Raw genomic sequence first — 20,181 nt, forward strand, 5'->3', positions numbered from 1 at the left:
TTAAAGGGAATGCCTTTAACCTCTCTCCATTAAGAACAATGTTGGCTCTTGGGTTTTCATAGATACTTTTTACTATGTTGAAGAAATTACCCTCTAGTCCTATTTTTGTTGAGTGCTTTAATCATGAAAGGGTGTTGAATTTTATCAAAGGCTTTTTCTGCATCAATTGATAGGACCATATGGTTCTCTTATTTCTAATATATAGCAGTTTCATAACATATTTCTTATTCTTAAACTTAAGCCCAATAGGTTTCCACATCCAACTTATCACAACAAACACATAATATTTTTCTATGCTTAAACTACTCATATCATATAAGTTTATAATATGACTCACAGCAAATTTATTATATTTCACAACAAATTTATGATATTCTCTATGTTTTACAGAAAATTATTCTATTTTCTGCTCATTTAACACATAAACCCCCTACTGTGTGGAGAGTGCTATTTTATACTGATTTCCCACCTGATGTTGATTTACAAGACCACACATCCATAATTAAGGTGGTTGGAGATCAGAGGGGGCTAAGGTAATGGCTAAAAAAGACAACTTTAGGCTAACAAAGCAGGTAGATAGACTACGAAGCTAATGAAGCTGAAGCTACCTCTCTTTACTGTTGTTGTTGTTGTTGATTACCTTTGAGTAGAACATGACTCAGTGAGCCTATGAACAAAAGGCCTGAACCCCTCTAGGACTATCAATATTTGTCAAAGTTCATAGAATTTTCAGAGGCATGTTATTTAGGAAGTGGATGCCACTCCTGCTTCCAATCCCAAAATCCCAGAATTATATATTCTGGGATCACTTTACTAGCCCTTTCCAAAGTTTAAAGGATCCTTAGTGGCACAGTTAAGTATTTGGCGTTAGCTTAAAGGTCAGCAGTTGAAATCCACATCACCCCTGTTACCCTAAAACTATGATTTAAAGTACTGAAGCCTCAAATTTAAAACAAATAAAAACAATACTCAAAGCTTAAAAAGAAAAGAGACCTTTTATTAGAAGGCTAGAAAGAATACTGAATATCCCATGGACTGTCAAGAAAATAAACAGGTCTGTCCTGGAGAAAGTGAAACCAAGATTCATCTTAGAGGCAAGGTTGGTGAAACTCCATCTCACATGATTTAGGTATGCTGCAAGGAGGGGTCAGTCCTTGGAGAAGAATATCATGCTTCTAAAGGTGACAGGTCAGTGTTAAAAAGAAAGACCGTCAACAAGATGGACTGACACTGACTGCAATAAGTGTGTCAGAGGTGGGGAGGATGGTACAGGGCTCAGATCCATTGTTCATAGGATTGCTATGAGTCACTGTTGACTCAATAACACAAGAACAACAACAAAGCAATGGGGAAAACCAGCAGCAAAGCAGGCTGCCATGCAAGATTTCCAAACTCCCACCCTCCAAGAGTCCAGTTTTTGGGGAATAAACAAAGGCGGTAATTAGTAGGCTTGCAGATGCCCTAGAATTGATTTTCTTGTTGTTAAATGTCTTGTGTGTTGCTGGTTACCACATCATCCATTTGGAAACTTTAGGCCTTCCTCTCCTCCTGTCAGCTCACACACACATCTAGATGTCTGAATGAAGACCATTAAACGTTTTTCTTCTGCAATATGAAACTATTCTGCAAATCCCAAATGTTTCTCAGTTGAGAAGATAAATTTATAATCAATTTACAATTGTTAACAGGATTCACAGTGCCTTCAAATACAAGTAGACTCACAGCTGATTGTTCTCCAGCAGATTTGCAGATGTAAACTGCACAAAAGGAGATTACCACCTTTCTTCCAGAGTTGCTGGAGGATTGACTATGAGTTGTTTCCAAGTCAATGGTACATCAGAACAGCAATTGTTGGTAGAAAATTTTAGAGGAACTTCCAGACTTAAACAAGACAGGAAGAAAGGCCTGCTTTTACTAGAGAAATTATTTCAATTCAACAACAAAGGAGAACACTGATCACCTAGTGGGTAAGAAGTTGCATTGCCATCTCAAAGACAGGCAATTTGAATGCATCAGCTTCTCTAAGGGAGAAAGATAAGCAGTGTGTTCTCATGAAACTTATAGTCTATTATGAGTCATTTCCAAATTGATGGGAAAAAGACCTGAGTTTCTGCTCCCAAAAATTAGTCAATGAAAATATATGGGTCACAGTGGAACAGTGATAGATACCATACTGGAAGATAAACTTCCTAAGTTAGACAGCATTTAAATACGCAGGCCCCACACCAGTGGGTGAGCTCTGATGGCCTACTGGCAAAGAGCTGTGCTGCAATTCCAAAGGTACAGGTTCAAGGCCACCAGCTGTTCTGTGGGAGAAGGATGAACCATCTCCTCCCAAGCGATTAACTCCCTCTGAAACCCCACAAGAGGGTGGGTTAATTATAATCTTATTCTTAGTAAGACCTATGACTTTCAGCACCAGGAAAAGATAGAATGTAGAGGAAAAATTAATTTGAAATGTACAAACCCCAAAACTGGCGTTGGAAATGCTTCTAAACTTTAAAAGTAAAAAAAAAAAAAAAATTAAAAAATGTAGGCACAAATGTGCTAAAGGAATTACTAAAATATTTTTATATGTCTCTACAAAATTTGATAATAAGGGAGCTCTGGTGGCACAGTGGCAAGAAGATACACTGCAATTCCAGAGGTACGCAGTTTGGATCCACCAGAAGCCCTGCCAGAGAAAGAGGGGCAATCTCCTCCTGTACCACTCAGATCTGATTTAATGGCACACACACACAAAAGAATAAAAATGTTTAAAAATTTGATAATAATAAATAATTGGCTTTGATAGAGATCAAAGAAAATACAGCAAATGTCTAAAGGAAAATGCATTCTAATCTCCATTGGGTAAGTTAATAGAGACATATAATTTGTTCTGTCTTTGTTATCTGTTGTTGTTCTTAGGAGCCGCCAAATTATTACAGCCCTGTGAACAAAAGATCTGAACCCTATTCTACCCTGTGACATCCTCACATGTCCTGATACACAAGACTTCATTGTGGCAGTCACTTTGTCAATCAACCTGTTTGAGTATCTTCCTTTCCTTCCCCAACCCTCCACCCTTCCTAGCATCATCTCCTTCTTCAAGGAATAATACCTCCTAGCAATATACCCAAAGTATGTGAGGTGAAGCTTCATCATTCTTGCCTCCAAAAAGCACTCCGGAGATGTTCAATGCTTTTCTCCAACACCATTAGCTCAAAGGCATCAATTCTTCTTCTGTCATCCCTATTCATTGTCCAGGCCTCAGATGCATAGCAAGTGATTGGAAAGACTATGGCCTGGATCAGACACTTCTTAGTCCTCAAACTGATGCCATTATTCCTCAATAATTGAAGAAGTCCCTAACTGCATTTTTTTCCAAGAGCAATGTGTCTCCTTATTTCCTGACTGCCCTTACCAAGGGTGTTAATTGTGGATCCAAGCAAGATGAAGTTGTAGACCATTTCAATCTCCTCTTCATCCATCATATTGTTGCTTCTCAGGCCAGTGGTAAGAATCTTTGTTTTCTTGACATAGAGATGCAAGCCATACTGAAGGCTTCATTCCTTCATCTTTTGCAACAGGTGCTTCAAGTCCTCCTCACTTTCAGCAAGTAAGGTTGTGTCATCTGCACAACAAATTATTGATGGGTCTCCCTCCAATTCTGATGCCACCCTTCTCTTCAAAGAGTCTGGATTATCAAATAATTTGCTCAGCATACAGATGAAACAGGTATGGAGAGGGAATACAACCCTGACACACTCCCTTCTTAGTTTTAAACCATAGTGTACCCCTGCTCTGCTCGCATAAAAGCCTCCTAGTCTAGGTATAGGTTTTGCATAAGAATATAAGTGTATTTTTTTCCCATTCCCAAGAAAGGTGATCCAAGTGAAAGTGGAAACTATCAAACAACATCATTAATATCACATGCAAGCAGAATACTCCCGAAGAGAATTTAAAAATGAATGCAACAGTACATAGATAGGAAGCTGTAGAAGTTCAAATGGGATTTAGAAGAAGCCATGGCATCATGGACATCATTGTTGATGTCAGATGGATCCTGCCTGAAAGCAAAGAATACCAGAAGAATGTCTTTTTGTGCTTTATTGACAATGCAAAGCCACTTGACTATGTGGATGATAATAAGTTGTGGATGACATTGAAATTTTAAAAAGTTTTAAAAGAATTATAGTAGTTTGTGACAGACAATTCTAAAGACAATTCTTTTAAAATTCACTTTTCACCTTAATTTTCATTATTTCCAAAATCAAACTTAAATTTGTAACTTTACTTTCCTTTTCTAAAATACTCAAATTATATATACTTTGAGCCATAAAGACCTAAATCCACCCCTATGGGGGCAACCACAAGAAAAGAACATACCCTTCAAGCCAGTTGTGGAGACTAGACAGACCTGTACCCCTATGATGATTCATTTAAATTATTTGTGATGAGAAACAACATCTTAACTCCTATGTAGTTCATCTACTGATGTTGTATGACATTAAGTTGGAACCAAGCCATAGTTGTCCCTCCAGTGGGTTTTCAGAGGTGCTTAATCACATGAGAGGAGATTGTCCGTTCTCGCACGGAGCAACTGGTGGCCTTGAATCATGTGCCTTTGGGATTGCAGCTCAGCTTCTTGCCTCTAGGCCACCAGAGCTAGATTTAATTTTCTCAACATAAGTAAGGCTTTCTCTGTGAATGTTCTTCTAGGAGCAGGTCTAGCTCAAGTAGGATTTGGCTCTTCCCATAAGCATTTCTCTGACTGTTAAAAACTGAAGATAACCTCTCTAAGACCTGACAGAAGGTTTTAAAGTGATACTAATCATGCATAACTCATAGAGTATAAAAAAGACCACAAAAGCTGTTCTCAGAACTCACAGTCACATCTTTGCCATCCTTCTTTGGATTAGCTGTTTTTTTATAAAATGGCAAGTGGGTTTAATCACTGGAAGAAAAGAGTCAGTGTAACTGCATATTTTTGCTCTGAATATGAACTTAATACCAGGTGCTGTGGTCAAAGAGGTCTCTGGTTGGCACTGTGTTTGTGCTTGACTGATATTCTACAAGATGACAGTTCAAACCCACCCAAGATTACAGCCAAGGAACCGTACAGAACAGTCCTACTCCTAGCATATCACTAGTTAATGGGTTTATCTTGACAGCAGCAAGTTTCGGTTTTTTCTTTCTGTTTTCTTAAGCCATCTACTTGTACTATTGGTATTATAGCAACAGCAGCGGGGAAACCCCACATTGAGGTAAAAAAACATGCTTGGAAAATTCATTAGTTAATATATTGGTAGGATATGAAATGGCTGAAATGGGAGCTGAATGTTAAATATGTGAGACATGGCCATGTAAGTATAATTAGGGAATGCCATGTCTCTTTTACATAACATGTCCCTTATCCCTCAGAGGGACTCACATTTAGTTCTATTCTCTAGCTTCCACTTGGGAGCCTTATCAACATTTTACAAGGGTCTCTCAATAAAGAACTTACTTGTTAGGACACCACATTGCTATAAAATCTACAAAGAAAATAAGAATCTTAGGCCATGTATTGTTCCTTTATTGTGATAACCAGAACTTCACTTTAAGTGTCCAAATAAGGCAAACATACGTACATGTGTTTCCTTTATTTTTTGTTTACAAGAAAGTACTTACTTATTTATAAAATATTCACTAAATTAAATATGAGATTTAAAAGATTTTTCTGCTGCAAACCCAGTACATAGTGTCCCAACATAAAGTTAGGAACTCATATTGACAGATGGATAGTATAATTCTGCAGTTATGCTTAAAGCTGTCTTGGAAAAATTTTAGGAATTGCCTGTGTTTATCTAAACTTACTGTAGTGTGAAGTCATATAAGTACTTCAAAAGTGTCCCTTAATTGTTTGTATACAATTGCTATTAACGGTTTACTTTGTGTGGTCCACGGAAAGAATGTTTAAAACTCAGCCAATTTTCCATTGGCACAGGATTTTACTAATCCAGCAAGAGACAAGGATGTTAGAGATTATAATTTTAATACTAGCCATCATGACAAGTGGTGGGGGAGGGAAATGGAGGGATCCATAATCAACACCTATGGCAGCAGCATTCAAGGAATTATACGATAGATTTCATTAGGTAGATCTCTGCCAAGGACCTCTTTGAAATGCTGAAGAGCAAACATGTTACTTTGAGGATCAATGTGCATTGAACAAGTCATGATATTTGCAATCACATTGCTAACAATTCATCTTGCTGACAGTTGAACAATAAGAAATCAAAGAAGAATTGATGCTTTTGAAAGTGGTATTTGTGAAGCATATTGAATATTACAAGGATTCCCAATGAATAAACAAAATTGTCTTGGAACAAGTGCAGCCAAGTGCTCCTTAGAAGCAAGGATCATGAGATTTTTCACCTTACACACTTTGGTCATTGTGGTGTTAAGGGTTTATTGTCCAAAATGACTTCGCTATTCTTTACCTTACTTTGTCATGTGGCTGGGTGGGATTATGTAAATAGGGTATGCTATCTAGCCACAAGGGGATTGGTGGCATCCACTTCCTAAACATTCCTCTGGAAACTCTATGAACTTTGATAAATGACAATAGTTATAGAAAGGCTTCAGGCCTTTTGTTCATAAGATCGCTATGAGTCATGCTCAACTTAACAGCAATCAACAACAACAATCTCACCACCAGCAAAGAAAAAGCAAGAGAATGAAATATGTCCTTCAGACTACAGATTCTTGTACCTGTCAGACAAGGTCTGATGAGAGCAGCAGATATAGCAGCCACAGCAGAGAGCCAGAGACCTGACATGAGATGGAGTAGATCTTGGACTGCTACACCATTGAACCAGAGCTAAGACTACTTTGCCCAAATGTGTTGGTGGACTGTGAAAGAGGCAGCCAACAATGATAGAACTGACAACTGTATCACTGGCCTAAAGACACAAAGTTTAAGGCTGAGGTCCCTGTGAAGGTGACCAGAAGCTGTCCTGACTGTGTTCTGTTACTAACCTGAACTATTAAGCCTTTTGAATCCCCCAATTTGGTTCTGAGTGGCCTGTGAACTATTGTATCAGATTTTAGACTCAGTAAAGCAGTAAGATGGGAGACATGTTAGATCTCATGGGAATTGATTTTGTTGATGAGGATAGTTCTCCTTTGTGAAGTTGGTAAAGGTCATACAGATATGGCCATCCCTGTACAGCCCTTGATCTTTTTACAGGCCTATGATCAAGAGGCACTAGCCCCAAGGACATTTTCACTGGGAAAGTAAAGGGTCAGAAAAAAAGAGAGAGAATCCTGAACGAAACAGATTGAACAGTGGCTGTAACAGCGGTCTCAAGTACAGCAAAAATTTTAAGGATGGTTTGTTGTTATTAGGGGCCATTGAGCAAGCACAATTCATAGCAACCTGATGAACAACAGATCTGAACCTTGACCTATTCTGTGCCACCCTTATTATCTCTGCTATACTTGAGACCATTATAATAGTCACTGTGTCAGTCCATTTTTTGAAAGTTGTCCTCTTTTTCACTGACCCTCCACCCTTTCTTAGCTTAATTCCTTCCTAAGGAATAGCCCTCCTAAATGCCAAAGTACATAAGATGAAACTTCATCATCCTTGTTTCTAAGAAGCACACTTAATATAATATTTCCAAGATACACTTGTTTGTTCTTTTGCTAGTCCCTGGTATATTCAGCACTCTTCCCCAACACCAAAATGCAAAGAATTTATTCTTCTTTTGTCATCCTCATGCATTGTCCAGTTTTTAGTTGCATAGCAAGTGATTGAAAAAAACCATGGCTGGAATCAGGCACACCTTTGTCTCTGAACTGATGTCATCACTGTACTTTGCCAAGGTTTTTAAAAGGATACTCTCCTAATGCAATATGATTTTTTATTTCTTGATTGCTAGTACCAAAGATGTTGATCACAGATTCAAGAAAGATGGAAATTATTAGAATTTTATATCTTTTCTCCATCTATAGGTCCAGAGGTGAGAATTTTTATCTTCTTAGTGTTGACATGTAATCTACTTTGAAGGCTGTAGTCCTCGATCTTCTGGAGCAAGTGTTTCAGGTCCTCTTCATTTTCAGCAAGCAAGATTGTGTCATCTGCTTAATGTAGGTTGTTGATGAGTTTTCCTCTGATCCTGATGCCACATTCTTCTACATAAAATTAAGCTTCTTTAATGGTTTTTCTGTATGCTTTTTCTCAACATACAGGTTGAATAGATATGGAGAAAGGACAACCCTGACACACAGATTTCTTAATTTTAAACCATGCAGTGTCCTCAGTATATAGGTTGAATAGATATGGAGAAAGGATACAGCCCTGGCATACACATTTCTTGATTTTAAACCATGTAATGTTCCTTTGCTCTATTTAGATAACAGGTTCTTTTTCTACATATAGGTTTCAAATGAGCATAGTTAATTATAATGGGATTCTAGATCTACTCAATGTTAGCTATAATATTTTATGAATGTTCTAATGTGAAACCTATACTTGGACCAAGAGGCAGTCGTCAGAACAGAGCAAGGAAATACTGCAGGGTTCAAAATTGGGAAACGCGTATGCCAGGGATGTGTCCTGTCTCCATATCTTTTCAACCTGTATGCAGAACAGATTATCTGAGAGACTGGGTTCTATGAGGAGAAGTGTGGCATCGGGATTGGTGGAAGATCTATTAACAATCTGCGTTATGCAGATGACACAACCCTGCTTGCTGAAACTGAGGAGGACCTCAAACACTTGCTGCAAAGGGTCAAGGACTGCAGCCTTCAGTATGGACTGAAGCTCAATGTCAAGAAGACAAAGATTCTCACCACTGGACCAATTGGCAGCATCAGGATGGATAGTGTAGAGATTGAGATTGTTAACAACTTTAGTCTGCTTGGCTCCATGGTGAACACTCTTGGCACCAGTAGCCAGGAAATAAAAAAAACATATTGCAATGGGAAAGTCTGGTGTTAGGGACCTCTCCAGGGTACTGAAGAACAATGGTGTCACTCTGGAGACTAAAGTGCATCTGATACAGGCCATGGTCTTTGCAATCACTTGTTATGCATCAGAGAGTTGGACAATGACTAAGGAGGATAGAAGGAGAATTGATGCTTTTGAGCTGTGGTGCTGGAGAAGAGTATTGAATGTCCCCTGGACTGCCAAGAAAACAAACAGATTCATCGTGGAGAGGGTTAAACCAGGCTGCTCCTTGGAGGCAAGGATTCTGAGGCTTCGTCTAAGATACTTTGGACGTGTTGTAAGGAGGGACCGGTCCTTGGAAAGGGACATCATGCTTGGGAGGGTGGAGGGACAGTACAGGAGGGAAAAGCCCTCTATGAGGTCGATTGATTTGGTGACTGTGGTAATCAGGATGGGTGTGTTGGAGGCAGTGAGATTGGCACAGGATAGAGCAGGGTTTAGGGCTGTTGTACATAGGGTCGCTATGAGTTGCAAGCGACTCAAAAGCACATAACAACAACATACAGCCAAATGCCTTTACATAGTCAATAAAACACAAATAGGCATTCTTCTGCTATTCTCTGCTTTCAACCAGAATCCATCTGACATCAGGGATTATATTAATGGTGTAATCATCTCTTCTAAATCCACCTTGAAATTCTGACAGTTCTCTTAGTTCTTGTTGTTGTTGTTTTTAGGTGCCATTGAGTTGATAAAGACTCACAGTGACCCTATGAATAACCACCTTGAACCCTATGCCATCCTGATCATTACTGACATGCTACATTCTGATAATGTTTATGTGACTCTTTCACGTGGCTCTTTCTCCTCAGAACACTTATTACCTGACTTGTAACTTGATTATCTTCTAACTCTTCTTCAAGTTTAAAATCTCTCCTGGGGATAATGCCTTGAATCTCTAACCTGCCTTGGGCATTCTTTCCATTCTTGTATTTCCCTGTAAGACGTTACTGTTATTAGATTGACTACAGCTGCCTCATGAACAACAGATCCCGAGACTCACCCTAGCCTGTGCCATCCTCTAAAGACTTCCATTATTGCTTCCATGTTCTGTGATAATTACCAGTAATGACCAGTTTACCTACCTTTGTTCCTTACTAGAAAGAGCTCCATAAGGACAGGAACTTCACCTGTTTCCCCGGTGCATTCACTTATATGTTTTTCTCACCAATATCTAGCATCCTGTTGTGGGTGAGTAACGGGAACTATGGGACTGTCATTCTGCAGCAAGCTGATGAGAAAGTTCTCTTTGGGGAGCCAGGCTTTTTGGTACCCTTCAAATAACCTCACACAGCCCAATCTTCAATCCTTCCTCATAAGAACAGATAATGAAAATCCAGTTACATCTTAGGTTACCTCGAGGGCAGAGGGCGGAAATAAGCACACCATAATAAAGCTCTGCTTTGTGAGGAACATCCTTTTTCCTTGGTGAGTGTGGAATACAACGCCTCCTGACCTTCTGATTTTAATGTGCTGCTTCTTTTAGAAACACTGTTTTTGTTTTTTCCCAGTAGTGTTTTTACAGAAGCTGTCAGTTTCACGAGGTCATTAGGCCCAACAGACAGATTCAAAGTACAATTCAAAAGAGGCAAGCCTGTCTCTGATCTTCAGGTTTGGAAGAGTGGATTTTAAACAGCAAATATAGTTTGTTAAAAAAACAAAAGCAAAAACAAAACAAAACAAAGCACACCACAAACACAACAAAACACCTCAAACAAACAAAACACTTAGCCCCTATACACACAGTTTTAATGTTCTGAGGGACTCAAATGAAATTAAAACCTGCTACTTTGAGATTTTCCCCCCTTTTTTTAAAAATTGAGATTTTAAAGAAAGTTTTTAAAGTCTTTAGATTTCCATTCATTCATTGTTGCACATTTTCCTCCCTGCCCCTCCATCCCTCCAGTTCACTTTTATCTTTGAAAAGAAAAAAAAAATTTCATTATTATACCATCCTTCCCTCCCCAGTCGACTTAACTATGCAACTCTTATTCTGGACTCTTGTCATGAAAATAATACCTAATCATACATTCTTTTTAAGCAATTACCTCCTCTGTTACAATGCAGTGTACATTATTTATCCCCTCTTTTTTAGTTTCCCTTCAACCCCAATGCCAGTCCCATTTTACAACAGTGGCACTATGCAGTATTAGTCCTTTTGTAGACTGAAATATTTCATTCAACATAATTTCCTTTAGGGTCACCCATTTTGCATAAGATTTCACGAGCTCCTTGTTTTTCAATGCAGCATAGTATTCCATTGTGTGAATATACCACAGCTTCTCTATCCATTCATTTATTGATGGGCACGAGCATTGTTTCCAACTCTTTGCTATTTCGAACAAAGCCACAATTAACATGAGTGTGCATATATCTGCTTGGGTGGCAGTTCTGACTTCTTTAGAGTATATTCCCAGTAGTGGAATTGCTGGGTCAAATGGTATTTCTATTTGCAACTTTTTGAAAAAGCATCATACTGCTTTCCATGGTTGTACTATTTTACACTCTCACAAACCAGTGAATAAGAGTTCTAGTTTCTCCATAACCTCGCCAGCATTTTTTGTTTGCTGCTTTGTTGAATTTTACTATTGTTATTGGCGTGAGATGATATCTCATAGTTGTTTTGATTGTATTAGGTTTTCTGAGCCTCTGAAAACCTGCTGGAAGATCAGCTATGAATACATTCTGACTTGATGGCACATAACAAGAAGGTAATAAGGTAGACATAGTGTTGAGAAGAGTAACTGAGCTTGTCTTAGTTTATGCTTCATTTTTAATGCTTTGTTTAAGAATTGGCAGCCAAATGGGCAAATTGGGTAACCGCCGGGCCCATTGGCAACACTGTGATTGATGGAAAAGAGATTAAGTTTGTTAATGATTTTAGCTTGCTCAGTTTCACTGTGAACACTCAGCACCAGCAGTCAGGAAATCAAAAGACAAATTGCATTGGGGAAGTCTGTTGTAAGGGACCACTCCAAAGTGCTAAAGAGTAATGACATCAGTCTAGGGACTAGGGTGTGCCTGGTCCAGGCTATAATTTTTGCAATTACTTGCTATGCATCAGAGAGCTGAACAATGACTAAGGATAACAGAAGAAGAATCAATGCCCTCTAAGTTGTGATGCTGGAGAAGAATCTTGAACATACCATAGATTGTCAAGAGAACAAACAGGTCTGTCTTAGAGAGGATGGAAACAAATTACTCCTTGGAGGCATGGATTTTGAAGCTCCATCTCACATACTTTGAGCACGTGGCCAGGAGGGACCAGCCCTTAGAGAAGGACATCACGCCCAGAAGGGTGGAGGGAAGTGCAGGAGAGGAAGACCTTAGATGGGATGGATTGATACAGTAACTGAGGTAATAGGGTTAGGTGTGTCAGAGTCTGTGAGACTGGCTCCGGATTGGCCAGGCTTCAGAGCTATATTGTACATAAGGTCACTATGAGTCAAAGGTGACTTGAAGGCACATAACAATAACAACTACAATATTTAAGAATTAAAAGTGATTGATCTTTACAAAGAGTCCAAAAAGGGAGAGCCAAACTACTTTGCTGTTTTCAATTTGTTGTGTTTTATGGCCAGCTCATTTTTTCAAATGTACCAATTGAAAAAATTTAAAAAACTGCTGTTTTAGGAGTTGTGAATATCCAGTGAACTACTGAACCCAAAGGGCATAGAGGAGCTGGGAAACTGAACCAAGGATGAGGTGTTGATGTTAGAAATCATGGACTTATTTAGCAAGGTAAGGATTTGGTACTACATTGACTCGAGACTTGTTTTAACTGGTCTGCTACTAATCTTAGTAGAATGAATTATAAAAACATCCGTTAAATGGATTACTGAAGGCATGGGGGTGGGGGGAAGAGCTGTACATATTACATAAAAATCATGAAAGCTGGAAACAGCTCAGATGTTCAACCACAAACAAGTGGACTGAGAAGTTGTGGTACATTCACACAATGAAATACTACGTAGCATGCAGGAGAAATTATTTTTGTAAATTACTACCTAACTTGAGAGGGACTGGAAAGCACTATGCTGAGTGAGCTAACTCAATCCTATAAGGACAAATACTGTATAAAGCCATTATTGTAGCATGAGTATGAGGACCCAAGGGGTTGGAGGAGGGTGGAAGCCGGATGAGGGTCATCATAGGGTTGCACAGTTTAATGGGAGAGGTGAAGAAAATGGGAAAGATCTTGTGTGAAAAACAATGTATTCAAACTTTGTAAAGAAATCAGATTTTAAAAAGGCCAATAAAAATAATATTAACTATGAAAAAAAGTGAAACAATTTGTGATTTTATGCTTAAGAGAAATAAAATCTCCTCTTTATGCTTTACATATATTGGTGAGTTAGATCAGTCTTATTTGTAAACAATGCATTCTCATTTGAATATGAATAAGAATACTATGTGAGTAAATTATACTTTATTTGCATAGAAAAAAATTATGAAAGTGCATAAAACATAGATAAAAGTTGTTGTTGTTGCTGTTGTGGGCCATCATGTAGGGACTGACCTGTAGCTGGCCCTCCAGCTGGTTTTCAGAGGCAGAGAATAGCATGGGAGGAGCTGAATACATAGTTTCATAAATAGTAATAATAAATAGAATATCATTGAAACCAATCCAATGTCTAGAAATCAGAACAGAGAACGTAAGAACTCTAGAAGGATGCTTCTGCTGCTTCCTGGTGACAACGTCCTCCCTCTCCCACTTCAGATAGAATGGTTCATTTAACTTAGAACCGCTGATTACCAGAGCATTGGTTTCCATTGCAGTGCATCTCAAACTGCAGGTATCCAAAAGATTTTAGCTTAGTTGTCAGGTTTGTTTTTTGTTTTTTTGTTTTTTTTTAATAGACATTAATTTGAAAGTCTTTTTAAAAGCATCGACTTTTTATTTCATTCACAAAATACAGTATTTTCTTTTGTATTTGCCTGACTAGCTCTTGGGACTGTGTTTGCTACTCTTGGCCTCTTGTCTATCATCCAGGAATGTTCCTCCTTCAAAGGGCAATTATCATCTGAAAACTGATGGCACCAATGATTCTAACATGCTCATTCTTTCACTCCTACCTGGTAGAAATGCTAACTGTCCAGTTCTGTGTTTTGAATTACAGCTGAAACTGTTTTGAGGATTTCATGACACCTATTGAAATGTGTGATCCAAAACTATCACCATCTCAAGGGGAAAAACAATTACTAGTTTGGCTAGAGTTTATTTAAAGGAGCAGTAACACAGTAACACCAAACCCTTTTCTTGTATGTGTCATTCAAGTGCTCAAATAATCAAGTGTATTAAGGATTTTATTTTTTTTTTTAAAAAAAAAGGAGCCCTGAGGGCACAATAGTGGTTTGAGTCATTTCACAGAGTAAAATGTTGCAATCTGATTCCATAAAGATTTATATACCTTGGGGGGTGGGGGTGGAGATTTATATCCTTGGAAATTCTGTGTGGGCAGTGCTACTCTGCCCTATAGAATTGTTGTGAGTCAAAATCAACTCCACGGCAGTGGTTTAGGTTGTAGTTTTGTTTTATTTACATAGGAACTCATTACAAAAGTATGTGGAATACAAGGAATAGTGCAGCAACCAACCTAGGGTTACAGGAAACAGACCCGAGAGTAGAAGGAGAGAGAATTGTCTCACAGAGAACTCTGTGAGCGAAACCGTCATTTTGTTGAAAGCCTCCACCAGCTGACTGCATGAGGAAGGAGTCAGAGAAATATATTACTGTCTTCATCTTTTCTTCCTCTCTAATCTCCTCTGAGTGCTGGTGGCATAGTGGTAAGAAGGTGCATTGCAATTCCAAAAGCACGTGGTTCAAATACACCAGCTGCTTTGTAGAACAAGGACAGGAAATCTCCTCCTGTGCAATTTACTGCCTCTGAAAACACGCTGGAGGGTCAGCTATGAGTTAGTTCCAACTCAACAGTACTCAGCAATAATCTCCTTCTTGGTCTCTCTATTGACCAAACCTAACCACAAGGTCATGGGCATGGTCAGCTGTAGGTTCAGGATGTATATGTCTGGGGCCGAACACAGGAAAATGGTGTAACTGGGAGTGAAGTAGACTTCTGGCACATTCCCTCTACAATGAAAGAATGAGGGTATGTGAATATTAGTTCTCCGGGCAATGTCATATTTGAAATGTATTCTTTCTTTAGAAAAGTCAATGCCATCAGAAATATGCAGCTTCCTGACTATCCTTCTTCAAACTTCACAAAACCTGGATGAACAGATCGTAATAACCAAGAAAACGAGAGGCAAGTAGCTTCAACGTCTAGCTATGGCATGCTTCCCAGACTTCTTGGTACTAGATTACATGACATTTGAGTTAACTAATTTTAACACTCGAGACATTCTACTGCCAAATGACATGAACGATTGGAAGTAAAATGCAGAACTTGCAAAACTGCCATCTGGAAGAATTTCTGTGCTTTTTAGGAAAGTGAGTATGAACCGTACTTCATTTGGAGTTGAAGTTATTGTGGTTTGTTGTTAGGTGCTGTGAAATCGGTTTTGACTCAGAACAATCCTACATGTAACAGAAAAAAACACTGACTGGTCCTGCCCCACCCTCACAATCATGGCTGTATTTGAGCTCACTACCTGGCCACTGTGCCAGCCCATCGTTGAAGGTCTTCCTCTTTTTCTCTGCCCCTCTACTTTTCCAATCATGAAGCTGTTTATTTCAAGAACTCATCCCTCTTGATATCATGACCATTGTAGGTGAGATAAACCCTCTTTATTGTCTCTTCTAAGGAATATTCTGTCCACATTTCTTCTAAGACAGATTTATTTGTTCTTCTCAAAGTCCATGGTGTACTCAATATTCTTTGCCAATATCACAAGTCAAAGGGATCAGTGTATATGCATTAAAAGTGATTAAAGAGATCACGGCTTGGATCATGGGCACGCTATTCCTCAAAGTGAAATCCTTGCTCTTAAAAAACTTAAAGAGAAACTTTGCCATAGATTTTCTCAATATGAGACATCATTTGGTTTCTGAACATCTACTTCCATGAGTGCTGATCATAATCCAAGTAACATGAAATCCTTGACTTTAGTCTTTTTATCATGTTTATCTGTTTACCATGCTGTTGTTTTATTGGCCTATTTGTGAGAATTTTTGTTTTCTTTATGTTGAGATTTATAAGGCACACTGAAGGCTGCACTCTGCTTTTCAAGTCCTCTTCACTTTGAGCAAGAAAAATTGTGCTAGTTTTCTCCATTTTTAAGTTGTTAATCAGTTGTCTTCCAATCCTGATCCTCATTTTTCTCCTTATAGTCCAGCTTCTCAGGTTATTTGCTCATCATAGAGACTGAATAAGTGTGGTGAAATGATACAGTCAAGGAAAAGTTCACAATCGTTAAGCATCAATCTCTCCAGGGGGAAAAAATGCTTGTTGGATCAAATTGAGAAATAAGCTTTCCTATTTCTTTTCACACACACAAAAGTCACAATAATATCTCACATTTTGTGTTAAATATAGAAAAATCATGAGGAATAGTACAGTAGGAGCCTGGAGCAAGTAGGGAAGCGAGGAGAGAAGGAATACCAAAACACAGAATGAGACAAAACCATCTTTATTTCTTGATGATTTTTATTATAATGGAATTTACTATAATCACATTTGACAAAAATTGGAATTGAGCATGATGTAAGTCCATTCTGAAATCCAGTCAAAAAATGTTAACCGCTCAAACACTACTAAAATCTTACAGGGAGCTCTTGTGATTTAGTGGTGAGTAATGATGCGGCCAACATGACGGTAAGTGGTCTAAGTCCACCAGCTGTTCCACCGGAGAAAGATGGGCAATCTCTTCCCGCTTGATTACTGTCTGTGAAAACCCACTGGAGAGTCAGCTATGCTTCAGTCCTGACTAGATGGTACACAACAACAAAAACTTTATTATTCAAAGGCAATTTATAGGCATGAATGCCCATGAAAGGGATTAACCTAAACAACAACACAGCTGTCTTTAGAGACAATCATATTTAATTGAAAAGATGACAAAAATTAAAACATGCAAAGTGCATCTAAGTCATCTATGAATTACATAAACTGTGCAAAGGCAGGTTTGTTAATAACTCAAGTACTTACAAGAGCTGAGACTGGAATTTTCCCTCTCCTCTTTTTCTTCCTGCCGAATTGCATGTTAGTTTAATAGTTCCACTGCTATTAAATGGGATTGACATTGGGATTGGGGGAGACTGAGAAAGATGGGATAATTTATGTATACTGCATTTAAATAGATGAGGGAGAGAACTGTTTAAAAGGGATATGTTGTTGTTTGTTGTTATGTTCCATCGAGTCGTTTGCGACTCATAGCGACCCTATGTACAACAGCCCTAAACCCTGCTTTGTCCTGTGCCAATCTCACTGCCTCAGACACACCCATCCCGATTACCCCAGTCACTGAATCAGTCCGTGTCATAGAGGGTCTTCCCCTCCTGCGCCATCCCTCCACCCTCCCAAGCATGATGTCCCCCTCCAAGGACCTGTCTCTCCTTACATCATGTCCAAAGTATGTCAGACGAAGCCTCAGAATCCTTGCCTCCAAGGAACAGCCTGGTTTAACCCTCTCCAGGATGAATCTGTTTGTTTTCCTAGCAGTCCATGGTACTCTCAAGACTCTTCTCCAGCACCACAGCTCAAAGGCATCAGTTCTCCTTCTATCCTCCCTAGTCATTGTCCAACTCTCTGATGCATAACAAATGATTGAAAAGACCATGGCCTGTATCAGGCGACCTTAGTCTCCAGAGAGACACCGTTGCTCTTGAGTACTTTGGAGAGGTCTCTAACAACAGACTTTCCCATTGCAATATGTTTTTCGATTTTCTGGCTGCTGGTGCCAATAATGTTGACCATGGAGACGAACAAACTGAAGCTGAGAACAATCTCAATCTCTTCGCCATCCATCCTGATGCTGCCAATTGGTCCAGTGGCGAGAATCTTTGTCTTCTTGACATTGAGCCTCAGTCCATATTGGAGGCTGCAGTCCTTGATGCTCTACAGCAAGTGCATGAGGTCTTCCTCAGTTTCAGCAAACAGGGTTGTGTCATCTGCATAATGCAGATTGTTAATAGATCTTTTACCAATCCTGACGCCACAATTCTCCTCATAGAGCCCAGCCTCTTGGATAATCTCTACATACAGGTTGAAAAGGTATGGAGATAGGACACATCCCTGGCGTACACCTTTCCCAATTTTGAACCATGCAGTGTTACCCTGCTCTGTTCTGACAACTGCCTCTTGGTCCAAGTATAGGTTTCGCATTGGCATGATCAAGTGTTCTGGGATCCCAGTTTTTCTGAGAGTCAGCCACAGTTTGTTATGATCCACACAGTCAAATGCCTTTGCATAATCAATGAAACACAGATAGACATTCTTCTGGTGTTCTCTGCTTTCAGCTAAGATCCATCTAACATCAGCTACAATATCCCTAGTACCACGACCCCTTCTAAACCCAGCCTGAACTTCTGGCAATTCTCTGCTGATGTGCTGTTCCAGTCATTTTGAGATAATCTTCAGTAGAATCTTGCTTGCATGTGAAATCAATGATATCGTTCTATAGTTTCCACACTCTGTTGGGTCACCCTTCTTTGGAATGGGAACAAATATAGATTTCTTCCAGTCAGTTGGCCAAGTGGTTGTTCTCCAGATTTCTTGGCACAACTTGGTGAGCACATCCAGGGCAGCATCTGTTAGCTGAAATATGTCAATTAGTATACCATCTATTCCTGGGGCCTTATTTTTTGCTATTTCCTTTAAAGCAGCTTGAGCTTCTGCCTTCATCACCATAGGCTCTTGCTCAAATTTTATTTCATTAAATTCTTCTGTATCTGCCAATACCTTTCAATACAATGACTCAGTATATTCCTTCCATCTTCTTTTAATACTTCCTGGATCATTTAATACTCTGCCTAAAGCATCCTTGATTATAGCTACTCTAGGTTTGAATTTGTTCTTCAGTTCCTTGAGCTTAAGAAATGCTGAATGAGTTTGGCCCTTTTGATAGGTATTATTTTCATGACAAGAGTCCCAAATGAAGGCTGTAAATTGGAGTGAACTTGAGGGGAGGGATTGTACAACAATGAAAGAATTTTTCTTTTCATTTTCAAAGAGAAAAGTGAACTGGAGGTGGGGAAGGTTGGGCAGGGAGAAAAGTGCAATAATGAATGAATGGAAATCCAAAGTCTCTGTAAACTTTCATTAACATTAAAAAAAAAGATGTCCAATGAACCTCAGAAACAGGGTACAAGGTGCAACTATGGATTTATATAAAGCCACACAGGTATGAAACAAGCATACAATTTCTGAAATGTCCATTTATATATATTTTGAGTTCAAAACACCAGAGTGGCCTCAGAAGGCTTTAGCTTCAAGTCCCTTGTACTTTTTAGGAAAGGGTGCTATTAGGTCATTACAACATTGAAGAGGACATGAAGAGCTGACCATACTCCAATGTTCCCTAAATCAAAGGCTTTTAACAGCTTCTTGGTACAATAGTGTACTAAATTTTGTGCCTCAAGGTTTTACACACAGCCAAAATTCTCACAGCTCTGGCTGGCTGGAAACCTCATGAAAAATGAGGACAGACACAAAGTCAGCTTGTGTAAGACTTGTCCAAGGAAGGACGATGCCTTCATTCTATTGCAAGTAACAGTCCCCTTCCTTTCTTCCAGTCAAATGCTTAGTTTATCTTTTTAGTCTGATTCAGACCATGGTCTTTTCAGTCCCTTGCTATGCATCTAAGAGCTGGAAAATGAGTAAAGATGATGGAAGAATTGATCCCTTTGAGCTGTGGTGTTAGAGAAGAGTACTGAACATCCCAAGAGAACAAACAGATGTATGTTGAAGAGGGTGTAGCCAGACTGCTCCTTGAAAGCAAAGATGATGAAGCTTCATCTCAAATACTTCAGGCACGTTGCTAGGAGAGGCTATTCCCTGGAGTGGGACACAATTCTCGGAAAAATAGAGGGTTGGCAACGGAGAAGAAGACCTTCCAGCAAGTGGATTGACACGGTGACTGCCACAATGGACTCTAATGTGTCAGGAAGTGTGAAAATGGCACAGCTGGCACGGGGTTCAGATCTGTTATTCATAGGGTCACTATGGGTCGTACTCGACTGGGTGCACCTAGCAACAACAGCAACAAGTAAAACTATGAGAATATTTAAAATATTAACTAGTGAT

The sequence above is a fragment of the Elephantulus edwardii genome, unplaced genomic scaffold, assembly GCF_000299155.1.
Source record: "Elephantulus edwardii isolate Elephantulus edwardi_28Jun2011 unplaced genomic scaffold, EleEdw1.0 scaffold00039, whole genome shotgun sequence".
Taxonomy (NCBI): Eukaryota; Metazoa; Chordata; class Mammalia; order Macroscelidea; family Macroscelididae; genus Elephantulus; species Elephantulus edwardii.